The 20,454-nt window shown below is 44.0% G+C and overlaps 1 protein-coding gene and 1 non-coding gene across 6 annotated transcripts in view; one reads left to right on the top strand and one right to left on the bottom strand.

Moving 5' to 3' along the window:
• Positions 1-20,454, bottom strand: part of Ehmt1 (euchromatic histone lysine methyltransferase 1) — a 149,513-nt gene that overhangs the window by 99,825 nt on the left and 29,234 nt on the right. The gene's annotated exons all lie outside the window — the stretch shown is intronic.
• Positions 7,635-7,707, top strand: Trnav-cac (transfer RNA valine (anticodon CAC)). Its single transcript has one exon. It is a non-coding gene; the product is annotated as a tRNA-Val (tRNA).

The following is a 20,454-nucleotide window of genomic DNA, read 5'->3' as shown; positions in this document are numbered from 1 at the left end:
GCTTCCTGAACAGTGCACAATCTCAGGTCAATCACAAGGAGACATTAGCAAATTCCAACTGAGGACCTTTTAAAAAACAGCAGGCCTGTACTTTCCAAAAATGTCCCTTTTTGAAAGTCAAAGACTGAAAAACTTGACTGGGGCTGAGGCTCAGTTGTGGAGCACTTGCCTCGCACATGCAAAGCCCTGGGTTCAATCTTTGCACCACATAAAAATAAATAAATAAAATAAAGGTACTGTGCCCATCTTCAACTAAAAAAGAAAAAATAATAAAGAATGAAGAGACACGACAATTTGTGCAGTGCACCATACGCAACTGTCACAAAGGAAATTACTGTAAGTACCGTACACAGAGAACTGGATCAAGGCTAAATGTCCTCCAGATTTGTCATTGCATCATGGTTATAAAAGAGAAATGCTCTTGTGCGCAATTAAGGACAAAGTGGTATGAAGTCTGAGTTTGCTTTCAAATGGCTTCAGAGGAAAGAAGTATGTTGTGCGTGTGTGCACATGTACCTATGTGTATATGTGTGTGTGTGTGTGTGTATGTATATATATATATATTTGACTGTCTGTGCACGTGTGCACTTTTGTGGGCTCAGCTGGAAGATCTCAAGCAATGCACGTTGAGTGAAGGGTCCACAAAGGTCACTGTACAAATCTCTCAACTTTTCTGCCTATCTGAAGTTATTTTTCATAAAAGGTTCCTTAGAAAGACAAGGCTAGGGAAGTCTGAGGACTGGAAACATGGTAGTACAAAAGTGAGATCTAGACAGGGAGAAAGCACAAATCAAGCCCAGACCTCAGGAGACAGGGCACTGGTCGGGAAATGGGGCAGGAGCAGACTGACAGTCTCAAGCAAGAGGATCCTGGGAGGTGTAGTCAAGGCTACATAGATCAAATGGTACAGCTCTGGAGTTGGGACCTGGACCACATGCAAGTGTCTTTGCCCACTGTGGGGTCTCCTATCATAACCTGGCTCCTGCACTTTGGTTTCCAGTTAAGAAATAAGGACTGGAGCTCTTGTTCCAAAAGCCACTGTGTTCCCATGCTGGTGCATGCAGTAAGTGCTGCTGACATGTAAAAGGTCTCTGTAACCTGCCAACCCACAGTACTACCTGGAGATCTGCCTGGCGCCCAGCACTATGGCCAACAAGCTCTCAGCACTAGTTGCGTAAACACAGTTCCCAGAGAGCATAGTGAAATGAATACACAGAGGCCACATACTGATGTGCAACCATCTCCTCATGTCTAGGTGCAGTCTGCCTCAGGAAGAGAGGAAATTCCCACCTTGTGCTTCAGGGGACAGGGAAGAGGTACTGTACCCCATATTTCACAGAGGATAAAAGGATCCCAGAGAGCCACGAGGAGGAGAGGGGAGAAGAAAGGCCCCACTGCTCTCCTCGGTTGGTAAAAGTATTGGGGCAAGGCTGGACACAGGCCCCATACCTTTAGGAAACCCATCAGAGAGCCCAGGATATGAGGTATCCTCTTACCCCCAAAAAAGCTCCTCTGTTAATGTAGGAGCATTCAAAGGTGAAATGACTACATTTTGAGAGCTGTGACCTAAATAGATGATCAATCCATTTGATGGATTAATAATTATAACATTAATATAATATTATAACGTGAATGCAACTAACTGGAAGATCACTATAGGCAGGCAGTGCATGACTAAACAAAGTAGGTCACTGGGGGCATGTTTTGGTTGTCTATATCTTGTCCCTGGAGACTCTGTCTCTCTCCCTCTGCTTCCCAGGTGCCATGATCTGAGTAGCTTTCCTTTGCCATGACCTTCCACCTTGACGTTCTGCCTCAACTTGGGCCCAAAGCAATGGAATCAGCTGACCATGTACTGAGAACTCTGAAATTCTAATCTCAAAATAAACTTTTCCTCCTCTAGTTTTTCTAACCAGATATTTTGGTCACAGAGACAAAAAGCAGACTAGTACACTGGGAGATCGCTTCCCATAACCCAGGAATGCCCCACAGTCCACGATTCCCTTCTGTGGCTAGGGATCCTCCTGACAATCTAGACATCAGCTCTTAAGGCCCTATAGCCCCTGCTCCCCACCCCCCACAGCCCAGAAATACCCCCCCCCCATAGTATGTGGTATTCCCTCACAGCCTTGGGAACCCCACCCATGGCTCCAAGATGCTCCAACAGCCCTGGAGCATTCAGTCCAAAATCCATTCCTTCAGTCCAGGGATCTCCAGGATTAAGGGATACCCTTCCTCAGACCACAGGCCAAGACCCTTCCACAGCTAGTCCCTTAGCCTCAGAGCAGCAAGAGGTTGAAGAGTGAGGGCCATAACAATGGGTCGACTCTGGGCTTCTTGCTCTGTCCTCCTTTTCCTCAGCATGAGCCACACCTGCTTGACATAAAGCCTCAAAGTCACACAGCTTTAACACTGGCAGTGGGAGTACCTGGACTCCATTCCCATGCCAAGACCAGAGTCTACTAAGTGGTACCCAACACCTGCACCTCCTCCTTGGAGAACCAGGCAAATGCCAATGGCCAAACACCCTTGATCTGCCTCTTTTCCATGAGCATCAGCCCTTGCATTTTCTAAGTGGCACATGTGGGAATACAAACCAGAACAGCAGGTGAGAGAAGGGAACCAACGTGTGCAAGTGTGAACAGGGAGAACAAACCTTCCACCTCTTCTCCAAACACTGCCTTCACTTCTCTCCACCTAAAAGCTTCCCCTTGGGAGTTCTTGCTATTGCTGTTGGTTCTTGGTTCATGTGCCCACACTCAAGAACACCCAGACTCTCTACTGCAGGCCTGGGGAGCTGCAGTTGAAAACAAGAAGTCCAAGAAACCCGGGTCAGTAGTGCTTGCCCTGGCTGATACGACTGAACACGAAGCTGTCCTTAGGAAGAACAATGATGCTGTTCTGGAGGCTAGAGCTGGCTTCTACCCCCACAAAGTGACAGTGGTCCTGGGCAAGAAGAAATCCCCATGAGGTCAAAGGTCAAGTATTTTGTGAAAGTTTGTAACTACCACCACCTCATGCCCACAAGGTACATCTATCTCTCCAGGACAAAAGTCACCCACAAACATGTCTTCAGAGACTCTGCTCTGAAATGCAAAGCCCAAGGGAGGCCAAGGTCAAATTCAGAGGCAGGTACAAGATGAGCAAGAACAAGGGTTCTTCCAGAAGCTTCAGTTGTAGAGATGTTTTCCTCTCAGTAATTAAAAATAAAAACAGAGGGGTTGGGATTGTGGCTCAGTGGCACAGCACTTGCCTTGCACATATAAGGCACTGGGTTCGATCCTCAGCACCACATAAAAATAAATAAATAAAATAAAGGTATTGTATCCAACTACAACTAAAAAAAAAAGTTTTAAATAAATTTTTTTAAAAAATAAGGGGCTGGAGTTGTGGCTCAGTGATAGAACACTCACCTAGCACCACATTAAAAAATAAAATAAATAAAAGCACCACATAAAAATAAATAAATAAATAAGGTAGTGTGTCCAACCACGACTAAAAAAAAATATTTTAAAAAACGTTTAAGGCTGGGGATGTGGCTCAAGCTGTAGCACGCTTGCCTGGCATGCGTGCGGCCCGGGTTCGATCCTCAGCACCACATACAAAAAACAAAGATGTTGTGTCCGCCAAAAAATAAAAAATAAATATTAAAATTCTCCCTCTCTCTCTCTCTAAAAAAAAAAGTTTAAAAAATAAAAATATAGCTCAGTGGTAGAGTATTTGTCTAGCATGTGTGAGGCACTGGGCTCAATTCTCAGTGCTACACATAAATAAATGAATAAAATAAAGGTTCATCAACATCTAAAAAAATAAATAAAAATACAAACAACCCTGTATCTGTGCACACAATCATGCTGGGAAAGGGAAGACTAGCAGCAGCAAGAGGAACAAGCTAGGCAGTAAACCTGCAGGCAGGGAGCTGCAGGAAAGGATCTGCAGCAAAGTTAAATCTGCTCTAGTGAAACTAACACTAAAAAAAGACAAAACAGGAGTAGACTGTGTCCAACTTCCAAACCCAAGTTGGAAAAAGGAATTCCCACCCAGCCTGAGATTTCCAGGGATTCTGGGACTTCTTCCAATCAAAGAGCCACTGTTTTTTGTTGTTGTTGTTTAAGTATTCTCCCCCTACATACACCCTTTGGTACCAAGGATTGAACCCAGGGGTGCTTAACCACTGAGGCACATCCCCAGCCCTTCTTTATTTTGAGACAGGGCCTTGCTAAATTGCTGAGGCTGGCTTTGATCTTGCAATCCTCCTACATCAGCCACTGGGATAATAGGCATGCGCCACCATGGCCAGCTCAAAGCACCTTTTAAACACAAAATTCTAAATAAGATAAAGAGAATAAAAGTAAAGGGTATAGAGAGGGTACCAAGTAGAACAAGGAAGCTGAAAATCACAGGAATAGAGGCCAGGACAGCCAAGGGTGTACCCAAAGACACATCTCTTTTAAGATAGATGTTTGTAGTGCCAAAACTCTTCTGAAATATAGTTTGGGGAGTGGGTGACACAAAGTGGATACAATGGCATATATCTAAAAATCCCAGCTATTTGAGAGGCTGAGGCAGGAGGAACACAAGTTCAGGCCAGCCCAGGCACCTTAGTGAGAAATTAAAAATAAGACTAAAAAGAGGTAGGGATATAGCTCAGTGGTAGAGCACCCTTAGGTTCAATCCCCAGTACAAAAACAAACAAACAAACCTACTAAACACTATCTTAAATTCCCATATTCCTTAAACAAAATCAAACCACTAGAAAATTCTCAGTATCTACAATTGTAGGCCAAGGCTCTCAAGCTCCTCGCTAAAAGACCCTCACTAGAAAAGAGGGCCCGAGTCCCTCCCTCTGAGCCCTGGGCCCTGGTCCAACTGAGTACCTCCTTCCTCCTGTGAGTGCGCAGAGGGGCTGTCAGGTCACACCTTTGTTTATAGACACACAGTAATCTGCCATTCTCAGTGGTAAAACAGAAGGGGATTTGTGGTGCCAGAGTGACCACAAGAACAGCTCCTTCACAGCCTATACAGATCCTCAGTCAACTTCATGGCCTATATAAAAACCCAGTTACAGCAGCATATAGACAATAAAGGCTGAAAAGCCACTTGCATGTACCCACACACAAAATCCAGCCAATCCACAATCAAAATGGGTCACAAACGATAGCAATAAAGCAGACCCTTGGGAATGAAGAGCAGAATAATGGAGCTGCTTCTGCATCCTGACATACCAGAGCCGAGGTCTACTGTCCTCCTAGAAACTATGTTCTATTCTTGGTCCATTTTAACATTCTAAAGCACTGAGGTGGCTAGAGAAAAAAGGAGGATATTTTCAGTTCATGAAACCTTTTCCTTCAATGCAAATTAGTATGTTTAGATACATATGGAAAACTAAGGGAAAAAGTTTTCCAGAAGGTAAAGCAGAAACTTCCCTAGGCTAGATCAGTGGGACTAAGTGCACCCAGCTCCCAAGACAGATGTACCATGAAATGTCACAAGACACGGGGAACATGCAAAAGAGACCCTGGATAGGAAAAAGACCCACATGTAAAACCACCTTCCTTAGGTGAGTGCTGGTATCTGTGTGTGCCCATTTCAGTGACCTCACAAAGTCTTTCTGGACACACAGGACAGATGCTACCACATGGGGATGTACATCTACATATACTAGATTTTTTTAAATTTATTTTTTAGTTTTAGGTGGACACAATATTTTTATTTTATATTTATGTGGTGCTGAGGATTGAACCCAGTGCCTCATGCAAGATAGGCAAGCGCTCTACCACTTAGCCACAACCCTAGCCCATAATGTAGATTTTTTTAATGATTAAAATTAAAAACCTACCAGTCCTTTACTTATATCCCTGCCTCTAAACATAATCATAAAATAAGCATGCAATAATCACTACAACTTCACACCATCTATAGATTAAAAAAAAAAAAGCAATCAATAAGTGACACTTCAACCGAATGAATTCCTTCTCACTGGTGAAAGGACAGCATTGTCTTCCATCTATAAGTACCATCTCTCTAATGCCATTTAACATGAACGGACTGTGCATCAAACATAATTTGCCATAATACAGTTTAGCTAAAATTTCACTGCTACTGATTTTAGGTACTTTTTAAAAGAATCTTTTCTATTATACGTACAGTAAAAGGAACCGGGACTAGAATTTAATGAAACACCAACTTTCCAGGGAAGATTACCATGCATTCCTGGTAATGCACTGCTGGAAATGCCTGCTGCAGTGGAGCTGCCTCATACCTGCACAGCCAGCTCGCCTGACAGATGGGGCACCTTCCCGCACGGGAGAAGGACACCTGCAGGTGATGTTGCCCATAACCCAGCCTTCCAGGTGCTTGCCCCCATCTACTCTACCAAACCACTTATTTTTTCTTTTTTTAAAATCAACAATGTCTGGTGGAAGCCAAGCACGATGGCACATGCCTATAATCCCTGCGGCTCATGAAGCTGAGGCAAGAGGACTGCGAGTTCAAAGCCAGTCTCAGCAACTTATCAAGGCCCTAAGAACTCAGGGAGACCCTGACCCTAAATAAAATATAAAAAGGGTTGGGAGTGTAGCTCAGTGAGTGGTTAAATGCCCTTGGGTTCAATCCACAGTACCACAAAAAAAAAAAAAAGAGTCTGGTAAGGAAAGAGCACAGAATTAAGACGATGACCACTACAAGACTCCTAAAACTCAAAGACAAGGCTGAGACAGGGATATCACAAGTTTGAGGACAGCTTCAGAATACAAAAAAAAAAAAAAAAAGAGAGAGAGAGAGAGAGAGAGAAATGGTGATGTAGCTCAGTGGTAAAGCACCCCTGGATTTAGTCCCTAGTTTAAAAAAAAAAAAAAAAAGGAATGTATGAGAGTCTGTTAGAAGTATCAGAATACAAGCACGTGAAAATATTTAAATTACTTTGCAAATTTAAAATTTAAAGACAGAAGAAAGAACCAATGGAAGTGCATCAATTCTAAACTGGAAAGAACACTGAAGACAATTGTTCCCAGCTGCCTAAACTCAGGCCCTGCCTAAGTCTAGGCCCTGACTGGCCCAAAAAGGGGCTGAGGTGAGCCAGGCTCTGGGCAGGTGGGTACAATCCTGCCAGGGACATCTGGGCCCCAGGATGGTGCTACCCCAGCCACTCTATGTATGCGCAGCTTCTGCCTGGTGTTGCTGAGCTCCGTCCCTTACCAGTGTTCATGCTCCTTTAAAGTCCCCCCCCCATCCCGGATGAGTGCCTAAAGAGGTGAGTCAGACCCATGCATTTACTGAAGACAGCACACTACAGCATTTGGTAATCTCCCTGGCACAGCCACCAGGAGGCAAAGACTACCAGGTAGTACACTGCCTAGTATAACACATCTAGAAATCACTTCAAATGTGGTAATTTTGGGTCTGGGGATATAGCTCAGATGGCAGAGTGCTTGCCTCACATGCATAAGGCCCTGCGTTCAATCCCCAGCACCACCAAAAAAAAAAAAAAAAGTGGTCATTTTGCTTCTTTTCCTAGTCAGAGCCTGAAGTTTTCCACCGCGTACCCTGCTTTTGAACAACATAGCCAGACAAGACCAATTGAGTTTGTGTTTTGCCAGCAAACTAATAATATTAAGACGATGACGACTTGAGCTGGGGATATAGCTCAGTTGGTAGAGTGCTTGCCTCACATGCATAAGGCCCTGGGTTCAAACCCCAGTACCACCAAAGACTAAGACAACGATGACTTCTTCTCAGCACCCATTAAGCAGTCTCTGTTTCTGCACAGCACCTTCAATGCTACCAAGAGGTTAAAGGGATGCAAGAGAAAGGACCCACCACCAGCCCAGTTGACTCAGCGGCATCCAAAGGCTCTCAGAGAAGGCCATGCACTCTGCAAGTAGGAGTCATGTGAAGACATGAGGCTGTGGTTGCTCTCAGCACCACCAGAGAGGTACCTGCATGTGGCTCTACCAGGCAAATGCCTTCAAGAGGCATTTCTCTTGTTACTGACTCAGCAAGCACAAAATACTTGACCCAGAGAACTTCTCACCCCAGCCATGAGGGTTAACCACAGAAGGCATCCTTATATCCTAGGCCACAAGGAAACTCATCAAGTTACCAGAAACTTTAAACTGCTTCCAGTCTCCACAACACTGTGCCTGGGCAATGGGACAGCCCTGTGGTGGGAACACAGCCAGGCTGGTCAGCCCAAAGGTCAGGTGGGAGCTTCCTCAAGACAAACACAGGCCACAAGTGCCTACTGTGTAACTCACAGAGACCACCTGTAAAAATATAACCTGGAAAGGGGGCAGCAGCCACACCTGTGACCCCAGTGGCTCAGTGAGCTCTTGCCTAGCATGTGTGATGCCCTTGGGTTCAATCCCAAGTACTGCCAAAAAAAAAACGTGATACATAGGTTGCAAATCCTACGGTTTTCATGAGTCAACTTAAAGGTCCGTTCTTACTGGCTCAGACCTTCTAGGAAGCAGCAAGGCTCACAGACAAAACTGAAGGCCACAGGCTGTATCCCCTCCTCTGGAACTGGGACCTGGTAGACTAAGCCCTCCCTTCCTGAAAGCCACACCATCTCACAGATCAGCTTCCGCCTCCCCAGAAAGAGCCTCCCCAAGTCTCCTTCACGTCCATGCAGGGCCAAAGAACTCAGGGCCCTTGTGCATGCACAGAAAACTAACTTTTAACAGCTGTACATATCTCATGTTTAAGAGCCAGTTTAAACAGAAGGGCTCAAAGCCGGGTTCCTCACCAGAACAGCAGGACTACAAAGGTACACAGAACAAACAGAAGGTGTGAATGACTCTCATGTGGGAGGCAGAAAAAGAAGAAAAAAACATTCTTGCATGGAATGAACACCCTTCTTTCCCACTTTGGCCTCAAAGTATTTTTATCCTGCCATTTGTGAGGGGATCAGTTTTTATATATCAGCTACCTGCACTGTGAAGACAGATCCAGGTGACAAGACATTTTGGAAAGGAAACCTGGCAAACTCTCTTCAAACTTTCCTGCCTATGAAAAAGACTCACTCTGACTATAACAAGTCTGGAGGAGAGGTGTGCTTCCTCTTTGGGAACTGTCATGGCACAAAAAATCAGGAAATGCAAATAGTGCTCAAAGACCGGAGCATCTCCAGCTCAGCAAACTCAGAGATGCAGAGCGCTATCTGCCCATCTCTGATCTCAAGTATTTCCACATACCAGCTTCCCCAATTATCAAAGGGGGCGGAGAGAAAAAGAATGAATCCTTTCAACAGCTCTCAGAAATTTTCTTTTCCTTTTGTTTTTTTGTTTTTTTCCTTGGCAGAAAAAGGAAAGTTTGTTCCTAAATTTGGAGAAAACAATTAATATCCAAAGTAACCCCAGAAATTACACTAAGGAGATTTCAAAATACCAGAACAGATTTCCTTTCCATCTACTACTTAACCCTTAGGTGGGCCTTCCTGCAAAGAAAGAAACCCATCCTTGCTGCATTTATGGAGGACTCTTTCAGCCACTCAATTTTTCCTAAAGCAGGTCTGACATATATCCTATTTATTCTACAGGTCCCTGAACATTGTGATGCTGACACTCCTCCACCCATAGGAGGGATCTACATTCCCTCACCTTTACCTGGGTGTGCCTCACAGCTGCCTGGGCACAAAGAACATGGTAATGTGACTCTGCCTAACACCAAGGTCCCAAAGTCATCAGCATGCTATGGGCACAGCTCCACCACATCAGTTCACTCAATGCTGCCCAACCACTACATGTGAGAAACCTGTACCACACAGAGGGCTCCAGCCACCAGCCATGCAACAGGTGAGCCTTCAGATGAGCCCAGCCCAGTGTCTAAGGCTTTCCATCAAGGCTCCAGAACCAGAACCAGAAAATCTTCACCCCTGTGCCTTGTCTGACAATCACTGTTGTTTCACCACCAAGTCATCAGGTAGGGCATTGCACAACACTCCTTCCCCAGCCAATGCCAATATCCCAAGAGGTAAGGAGAAAGCCATCTGTACTCCCAGTACAGGTCTGGCTCACAGAGCTCGCTCAGCAATCCAAGCTCCATGCTCACTGGCTGCTAAGGCCCCAGCTAAACAGTCCTCATCTGTACCCTCAGGGAATTCAACCTACAGAGAAGATGCAGCAAGCTGAGGATGTGAGGGATTAAACTGATCAGCACAAATGTTCCAAGCGCTGAGAAAGCATGGGCAGAGGCCTGGTAGTAATGCAAGGCAGGTGCAGGTTGAAGTTTTTTCCATCCCTCTGTTTCCAGTCACTAAAACCTGCTCATGCACGAGAGCCAGCTATGAGAACACGCTCCCTAGTGTGAGTAGTGACTCCTGGCCGGAGTCTTATCTGTTCCAAAACATACAGCAGGAGTTAAAGTCAAGCAACTTTTATGCTACATGGAGACAGTGGTACCTGTTTCTTATGACCAATAAATGTGCTAATTTTCTAGTTTACACATCAGTTTGTTTCGTACAATGACCAATTTGATTTACTAACAAAATCAAGTTTTCTGAACCTGACACCTCACAGCCTGGCCTGCCTTCCCAGTGGAGTTACTACACAGTGGGGCCTCCACCTGGTCAGCCAGACTCCCATATGGACAGTTCCTGCCTCCATGGTAGCACAGCATATGAGCATGTGGAACTATGGCTGGGCTGCTGGCTGGAACTGGCAAACACTCAGAGCACACAGCTCAGAACACATCCCCTGGAAGCAGACTACCTCCACTGGAGGGCTGGGAGCAGGCAAGCCCTGAACTCCCTCTCTCTCTAAATTTAATATGGAGCAAGTTAAGATGAAAATTCATGGACTCCATTAGAAATCACAAGGCCATGACCAACAAGAATACCTGACAGAAGGCTGAGGGGTGGCTCAGTGGTGGAGCACCTGCCTAGCATGCACAAAACCCTGGGTTCTCTCTCAGCACCATAAAAAATTCAAAAAAGAATGTCTCATAGAAAGAAGACCCAGAACAAGAACAGGGCCTGCACACTACCAGCCCCAGGCCCACCTCTGTGCCCAATGTGAGCCCAGTGATGTAGCACTGAGAGCTCTGCTGGCTTAACCTTAAAGATATAGTTGTTGCTTCCTCATTTCAGCCAATTTTCAAAATATGAACGGTCCCAGGGAAGGCAGGAATGCTCAGTGTGCTGTCATTTGTTAGCTCTAAGAGGAGCAACATGCCTCATAAACATCTGTGCCCTAAAAAAAATCAGTGATGGAAATCCAACGTAGGCCATTCTATAAGACCACTTGATAGGTTCCTCACCAAGTCAGTGGCATGAGAAGACTTTGGGGATAGGGGTTGCTCTAGACACCAGTCTTAAACCTAAGCAAGTACAAAGTGTGGACTGTGTCAGGATCCTAGTGGGGGCAAAACAACAATCCAAAACTCACATTTCGAAATAATCAGGGAAAACGTGAAAGTAGTTAGATGATACCCCCAGTTATTGTTAATTTCAAGGGTGTGAAAACAGCATTGTGGGGGCTGGGGATGTGGCTCAAGCGGTAGCGCACTCACATGCGCTCGCCTGGAATGCGTGCGGCCCGGGTTCGATTCTCAGCACCACATACAAAGATGTTGTGTCCGCCGAAAACTAAAAAATAAATATTAAAAAATTCTCACTCTCTCTCAATTCTTTCTCTCACTCTCTCTCTTAAAAAAAAAAATATTTAAAAAAAGAAAAAGAAAACAGCATTGTGTTTGACTTTAAGTCTGTATTTTTTTAAGGATACATACCAAGTATTTAAAGATGAAAATTTCATGACACCTCGAAGACACCTGAGCAAAAATTAAAAAATAAAAGATCAAGAAGAGTAGAAAGGGGCTGAGGCTGTATCTCAGTGGTAAAGTGCTTGCCTAGCATGTGTGAGGCACTGGGTTCGATTCTCAGCACCACATATAAATAAATAAAGGTCCATCACAACTAAAAAAAAAAAATTTTTTTTTAAAAAGGGTAGAAAGAACACAGAGATGGTATGGCAAAATACTGTCAACTACCACCCAGTTGTAAGATATCTACTCTTATGAAAAGCTTCAATTTTAACTGTATTATAAGAGTAGATATATTATAACAATTTAACTAAAAACTAGATCTAAAACAGAAGATAGTCATGCCTTCTTTGCATCAAAAAGGAGAGCTACACCCACCTCTACCCACACACCGGGTTGTAAGTACCTGGGCAGCCTGGGACCTTCCACATTGCATCATGCACTGAGCACTGGAAACCAGACACCAAAGTAACACTGAGTACCAGGGCTCACAAACCAGTCTGATCAGACTCAAATGTCAGCTCTGCCACTTACTAGATGTGTAATCTGTGGGAGACCAACCTTACATGTGACTGAGTCACACTCCCCAGTTGGGTGCTGAGGCGCGCAGTCACAGAAATGTGGCAGAGCTTTTCCCACCCTTCTTGGGTCCGAGGGTCCGTGTCTCGTGCATGGGTGTGTCTTGCTACAGCCCCATGAGTGAAGCTATGCTCACCTGTTCCTTTGTAATATAATCCCTTGCCCTGGTTAGGATAGAATCTTCCATGGAAGTGCCTTATATGTGTCCCCTTCTCTTACTGTGCCCTTGGGTGTGGCCTACCCAGGTGTCAGTCAACCTGCTGACAGTGGACATCATGAAGATAGACTCAGCCCCCTGAAACCTGACCCCTTGCCTCATTTGAATAGCTTCTCCTCAATAAAAGGGGTCAGCGCATGCTCTCCCTCTTTCTCTTCCTGCGGACCCTTAAGGTCAGAGGAGCCGTCACAGCGACCCCAAAGAAAAAGGTAGTGTGTCTCTTGTATGGTTATCTCATGCAGCCCTGTCAGCCCAGTTTACCTGGAGTGACCCCCTGAGCCATTTAGTAGTGAAATCAGAAACCCGGCAGTAATCTATCTTGGTTACGTAATGCACTGTGCCTCAGTTTACCCTTCAGTAAAATGGAAGCAACTTGGGCTGGGGTTGTGGCTCAGTGGTAAAGTACTTGCCTAGCATGCGTGACATGCTGGGTTCGATCCCTGGCACCACATAAAAACAAACAAATAAAATAAATGTATTGTGTTCATCTACAACTAAAAAGATCTTTAAAAAAATGGAAGCAACTAACAACTAACACAACCCAAAACAAAGGGCTAACTTGAAGCTCAGATTGTTCTGGACTGTGGGGATGTACATTCTCTCAATAGATATCAGCTATTATTACTATACAATATATTAAACACATAATAAAATTTTTATTTCTAATATCTGCCATATGCCAAACAAGAAGCCCCTGTCAGTCATCCCCCAAACCAAATCTCTTAGAATCTGGCCTCACTATGCCATATGAGCCTCATAATACCTCCTCCAAATGAATGAAACAGCTCTGCCACAGACCCACTCTCACCATCCTCTTTTGTCAATATTTTTTTTTTTTTTGGCAGGGGGTGTCTTACTACATTGTCCAGGATGATCATGAACTCCTGGGCTCAAGCAATCCTCCTGCCTCAGCTTAGTGAGTGCTGGGTCTATAGGCACACACCATGGCATCTGGCTACTATTTTTTTTTTCAAAAAGCCCTTTAACTAGCCGGGAGCACTGGCACATGCCTGTAATTCCAGCATCTCAGAAGGCTGAGGCAGGAGAATCATGAGATCAAAGCCAGCCTTAGCAACTTAGCAAGGCCCTAAGCAACTTGGTGAGACCCTGTCTCTAAATAAAATACAAAAAAGGGCTGGGGATGTGGCTCAGTGATTAAGTACCTGTGGGTTCAATCCCCAGTACCAAAAAAAGCCCTATAACTGCTGGGAACAGTGGCATACACCTGTAATCCTGGCTAGTCAGAAAGCTGAGGCAGAAGGATCACAAGTTCAAGGCCAGCCTGGGCAACTTAGAAAGATCCTCTCGAAATGAGATGAGATGAAATAGAAGGGGCTGGGGGAGGGGGGCTGCGAATATAGCTCAGTTGGTACAGTGCTTGCCTCAAATGCATAAGGCCGTGGATTCAATCCCCAGGACCACAAAAAAAAAAAAAAAAAAAAATGGGAGTTCTGGATTTGTGGCTCAGTGGTAGAGCACTTGCCTAGTTGCATGTGAAGTGCTGGGTTCAATCCTCAGCACCACATAAAAATAAATAAATAAAGTAAAGGTATTATGTTCAACTACAACTAAATACATACGTGTGTGTGTGTGTGTGTGTGTGTGTATTTAGTCATATACACACACAAAAGGAGGGGCTGGGGATATAGCTTATTGGTATAACACCCACAGGCTCAATCCCCAGTGCTGGAAAAATAAAAATTATAAAGGCCTATAACTGGTATGCTGAAAAACTGTTGGCTCTCTCTATATACCTTAAAGGATATAGTCCAAACTCATGGGTAGGTGGGCAGAGAGGCTCAGTCCAGCTAATGCCAAGGGCCAACTACCTTGGCCACATGCACCCGACTCTAAAGTCTGGCCTCACTATGCCATATGGGCCTCATGGCCTTCTGACTTGTCATATGGCCTTCTGACTTGTCATATGGCCTTCTGATTCGTCTTTAAAAAAAAAAAAAACTTATTTTTCAATTGTAGTTGGACACAATACCTTCGTTTTTATTTATTTATTTATTTTTATGTGGTGCTGAACCAGGGCCTCGCATGTGGTAGGGGAGTGCTCTACCATTGAGCCACACCTCAGCTACCCCCCCAACCCCATCTGACTTGTCTTAAGGCCTTACCTGAGCTTGCAAATACTTGTTCTAAAGAGTGTCATTGCCGTGCCCCTGTCCCTTCCCTGTCAGCTGGCACTGATGTCAGTTACACCCACTGCAGCACTAAACCAGGCCAGCTCCTCCCATGGTGCTGTAGGTACCTCACAGAGGTCTCAACAGTGATTAACACCTTCCCCTGGGGCAGGACCACTTGAGCAGACCCAAGAGCATGCCCAGGGCCCCCTGCCACTCTCCACCACACTCAGCCCACAATGCCCTGTCAACACATCAGACGATCACTCCAGATGTCACTTGCCAATTATGGCCTGAGATGAAACTATAGCTCCAAGTCTTCCACATAAAAAGAGTGTTTTCTCGCTTTTCAGTTTTAAGAACTCCCTTCCAAGGTAGAAAGAAAAGGTTAATTTGAAAAAAAAAAAAAAAAACACATGATGAGAAAAGACCACGAGAAATATGGGAAGGTACGTACAAATATTCTTTACAACTGTTGGTCATTCTTCCCAGATAATATCCTGGCACCTTGAGTAATATCAGCCGATGTTTTTGTGTGATTCTGATTTTATACCATTTCCAAATACTTTCAGACACCAATCAATCTCATTAATTATTTCTGGCTATTGTGTACTTCAATAGAATTAGCAATTTCCTGTGAATTTTTAGTAAACTGGACACCATTTATATTTCAAGAAAAGAATTTTAAAAGCTCCTGAATTTGTGAGAAAAGGGAACAAAACAACCAGAGCCAGGAAGCACAGTACTGTGATCCAAAAGGAGTGGACTGGGTGGCCAAGGGCAAGAGCAAGCCCATCCCCATCTGCACTATTCAGTGCCACTTCACATCCACCAGGCAGCTATAATCACAAAGATAGCCAATAGTGAGTTTGGCAAAGCTATACTGTTGGTGAAGTGTAAAACAGTGTCACTGCAGTGGAAAACATACAGCAGTTCCTCAAAATGGTAAAAACAATTGCCAGCCCATCCCCAGGTCTGTCATAGAGTCCCATGCCAGAACAAACTGTGGCCCGGCACCACTGCCTGGCCTCTGGTGCTGGTAGGCTACTGGGGCTAAAGCAGGATGCACAGAGGGAAAACAGAATTGCCATGTGATCTAGCAACTGAAGGAAGATCTGTGCGAGATTCTTGTACAATCATGGTCATAGCAGCATTATTCAAAATAGCCAAGAGACAGAAGCAACCCAAGTGTCCATCTACAGATGAATGTATAAACAAAATGTGGTAAATACACTCACACTGAAATATGCCACAACAAGCACAACCCTCAAGAACAAAGTGTGATATTCCACACAATGGAATATTATTCTACAATAAGAAGGAATATTGTACTGAAACATACTACACATACAACAGGGATGGATCTTGAAAACTATGTGAGATAAGCCAAATGCAAAAATACAAATGTTGCATAATTCTACTTCTCTGAAATATCTAGTTTAGGCAAATTAGAGGCAGAAAGAACATTAGAGGTTACCAAGAGTTGGGAGTAGGGAGAAAAGAGAAGTTGTTGCTTCCTGGGCAGAGTTTCTGCCTCAGCTAATAATAATTACAACAATGATGGATATGCCACATAAAGTATACTCATCATCACTCAACGGTATACTTAAAAAAATATTAAAAGGGTTAGAGTGATATTAAGAATATTTTACCACAAAGAAACAGCAGGGGAGAAGACTGAGGTGCACAAACATAAACTTAGCTAATACAAGACTATGAAATCAACGGAATCAGAAGGAATTCCTTTAAAATGGAAGATGTAATATATCTACAACAATAAAGTCAGAAAATATTTTTGTGCAGCAAAATAGTGGCGGCAGGACACCACACACACAAATGTTTTTAAAACTAAGTATCAACTTCCCAGTGATGGCTGCTATTATGATTAAAAGAATGTCTTTGTAGGAAACATTAAGAGTCACAGAGTAGAGCTGGGGTTGTAGCTCAGTGGTAGAGTGCTTGCCTCCCATGCGTTAAGTCCCGGGTTCAATCCTCAGCACCACATAAAAAATAATAAATAAATAAAAATAAAGATATTGTGTCCATCTACAACTAAAAACAATTTTTTTTTTTTAAGGATCACAGAGTATTGAGAAGGCCACTTCACCACTGATGGGGGGGAGGGGACACAGGAACTCGACTCTATCATACTTAAAACTTCCCTAACTTTTTTATTTTTTAAAATATTCATTCTTAAGTTTTAGGTGGACACAATATCTTTATTTTACATTTATGTGGTGCTGGAGGATCAAACCCAGTGCCAAGTTGCACTGCCACCTTAAGTCATAACCTTCCTAAAGCCAAGGGTAAAAGGAATCGTCTACCAATTCCTTCTTCTAACTCCCATCTATCTCTTCAGCCTAGCATATACTGTGCAGTTAAAATTAGCCTTCTCAAATTATGACCTTGCCATAATTCTCTTTATAAATTCAGTGGCTCCCCATTGCCAATAAGCTTGAGCTCACACTTCATGGCACACAATCTAGGTCGGGGTGCAGCCAACTTACTTCCACGAGCAAAGAACAGTTTTTACTTTAAGTCATAAAAAAAAAAAAAAAAAAATGCAATAGATTGTGTGTGGCCTGCACACGTGGATCCTTTACAAAAAAAGCTTGTGGATCCCTAATCTAGCCCAATAATTTTCAGGTCCAAAAACAGCCTGTCAAATCCTTATGGCCCAACTATACCAGCTACTTAAAATTCCAAGACTGAACCTGGCAGTCCTGAACCCTAGATGCAACTTTCTGCTTCACTGTGGCTCCAACTTATCCCTAAGCCTTGAAAGGCCACCTGGCTCTTCCAGCACACCATGCACTGTACACACCTAGATAGGAGGAAACCCTGAGAAACATGGACTTTGGTTTACTTCTCTTCACAGTTCCAGCACCTAGCACAATACCTGGTACACAACAGTATTCTGTGACTACTGAAATGATACTTTTTAAAATGATGATTAAATATAAACTACAGGCCTCTCCATCAAGGGATGAGCCATGCCATCATAGGATGATTGCACAAAATGATGCATGTGTGATGGTGTTACAGTTTAGAGATGAAGTGTCCACCAAAAGCTCATGTGTGAAACAATCCAAGAGGGTTTGGAGGTGAGGTTGATTAGTTACAAAAGCCTTAACCCAATCAGTGAATTACTCCCCTGATAGGGATTAACTGGGTGGTAATTGTAGCAGGTAGGGTGTAGCTGGAGGAGGTAGACCATGGGGTGTTATCTGTGGTGTACATATTTTGTCCTTGTTAAGTAAGCTCTCTCTGCTTCCTAGTGCCATGTCCCCAGCTGCTTTTCCTCTGCCACACACTTTCGCCATGATATTCTGCATCATGTCAAGCCCCAAGGAATAGAGCCAACCATCTTTGGACTGAGACCACTGAAACCATGAGCCCCCAAATAAGCTTTTCTTCCTCTAATGGTTCTTGTCTTGCCTTCTGATCACAGCAACAAAAAAGCTGACTAAAACAGATGATTAATTTTAGTGTCATCTGACCGGATTAAGGAATACCTAGTCACGGGGCATGGTGTTGCACACCTGTTATCCCAGCTACTCCAAAAAGAGGACAAAAGAAAAAGAAAAAAAAGGGACTTTATGCTCTCTCCTGGAGCTGGATCACCTTCCTCCCTTGCTGTGGGCACCAGAGCTGCAGAATCTTGCCCTTTTGACTCCAAGACTTGCATAACAGCCCCCAAGTCTCCCAAGCCTCTGACCTCAGACTGAGAATTACACCATCAGCTCCCCTGGTCTGGGACAGTGGGACTTGGACTGAGCCATACTGCCAGTCTCCCCCAACAGGTACCCTGCCATGCAAGTTGAATTGGCCTCCATAATCCCATGAGCCACTTCTCTCCTGTGTCTACACACACCTCACTGGCTCTTTTCTAGAGACACTGGCCAATATGCACAGTAGGGCCACAGACAACCTCAGTTTGCTTTTGAAACTGGACAGAACAGCAAAGGCAATGAAAAAGCCTTGAAGCTCAGAGTCAGGAGCATGTGGGAGTTTCTACCCACTGTGAGATTCTGAGGTAGACTGTACAGTGCAGGAAAGCCAGGGAAAGAGAATACTGAGATTTTCTACTGTGGGCTCTAGCTGATATCATTTTAATGTTCTTTGACAGATTCCAGTAAAGATTGTGATATGGTTTAATTTCTTTAGGCTCTAGAATTTGTTTCTTAAAACAATGTTCTATGAAAAAACTGGTATTCAGGATGCCTGGGAACTACCTATGGCACCTGACCCCCACCACCACCCCAAATGGACAACACACCTTGCTGCTGCTGCTTCTGTTGCTGCTCTCTACTGGTCCTCCAAGCTCTCTGTACTCAAAGCCTGGTGTTCTAGAAATGCTGGCTGCCCATCTCCTGTTTCTTCCAATTGTTTTTAAGATCATAAAGGAAGTTCAGGGTTAGTTGGTCACCACCTGCCTCAGTCTCCAGGACTGGCCAGGATGTCCTGAAAGCAATCGAGTCTCTAGAAGGGACCCACAAGTTCACAGGTCCTCCTGGCACTGACACCTCCTGGCACCAAAGTCAGACAAGGAAAATAATATCACCACATAGGTCTTAATGTCACTAGATTCATAACTGCTTTTGTTATATTTGTTGTTTTCTATTTTCTCAATCAATATACACTTTCACACAATTATTACCTTGAGAGAAACACAGCCCTAATAAAAAATATATATATATATATATATATATATACACACACACACACACACACACACAGATATTTATTTATTTATATTTAGTTACAGATGAACACAATACCTTTATTTTATTTGTTTATTTTTCATATGGTGCCAGGGATCAAACCCAGTGACTCACACATGCTAGGCAAGTGCTCTACCACTGAATCACAACCCCCGACCCCCCTAATATTTTTTTGATATGAGGAAAAAGTTGGTTTGTTTTCTTTTGTTTTTGATACAAGGAATGAAACCCAGAGGCACTTTACTACTGAGGTACATCCCCAGTCCTTTTATTTTTATTTTGAGACAGGATCTAAGTTGCTGAGGCTGTTCTGAACTCACCAGCCCTCAGCTCCTGGCCAAGCAGCAACCTGGTTTATTCTGTTAAGAGGCCCCACAGCATGAGCACCAGCCCACAGGAGGGACGCAGACCAAGGCCCAAGACAGTCCAGGACAAAGCTCCATGCTAGCTGTAGCAGATCCCACAGTTATTATGTCCCTGAATATCCTTCCCCTTCCAGGTCACCACTGCCTCTTTTAAACAACATGGGGAGAAAGAGTTCTGGTCAGAAATGTTATGCAAGAAGAGAACCATATTCTTTTTCTCAGGTCAGACGTATAACTTCACCTAAATCCCACCAGCAGTAGAGGGGTGGTGGACTATAAGCGCCGGGAAAACTTGGCCACATTAACAAACAAATTACAAGTGCCCAACAAACATCTGTGGGGGAAAAAGAGTCCCCATACATTCTAGGATATCACTATTCATCATCGTGTGACCTAGAAGGAAGATAGGGCTCTTTGCTGACCACTGTTAACTTACACTGGCAGGGGGAAATAATAAAAAATTTTAAAAGGTGGTACTCATAAAATTGCAGCCACATCTCTAGCAATTAGAAAAATGCAAATCAAAACTAAGATTTCAAGGCACTCCAGTCAGAATAGCAGCTATTAAGAATACAAACAACAATAAGTGTTGGCGAGAATGTAAGGGAAAGGGCACACTCTTACATTGCTGGTGAGACTGCAAACTGGTGCAGCCAATCTAGAAAGCAGTATGGAGATTC

The sequence above is a fragment of the Marmota flaviventris genome, chromosome 13 (assembly GCF_047511675.1).
Source record: "Marmota flaviventris isolate mMarFla1 chromosome 13, mMarFla1.hap1, whole genome shotgun sequence".
NCBI classification, from domain to species: Eukaryota; Metazoa; Chordata; class Mammalia; order Rodentia; family Sciuridae; genus Marmota; species Marmota flaviventris.
The sequence above is the reverse complement of the archived record's forward strand: the minus strand, read 5'-3'. Positions and strand labels throughout refer to the sequence as shown.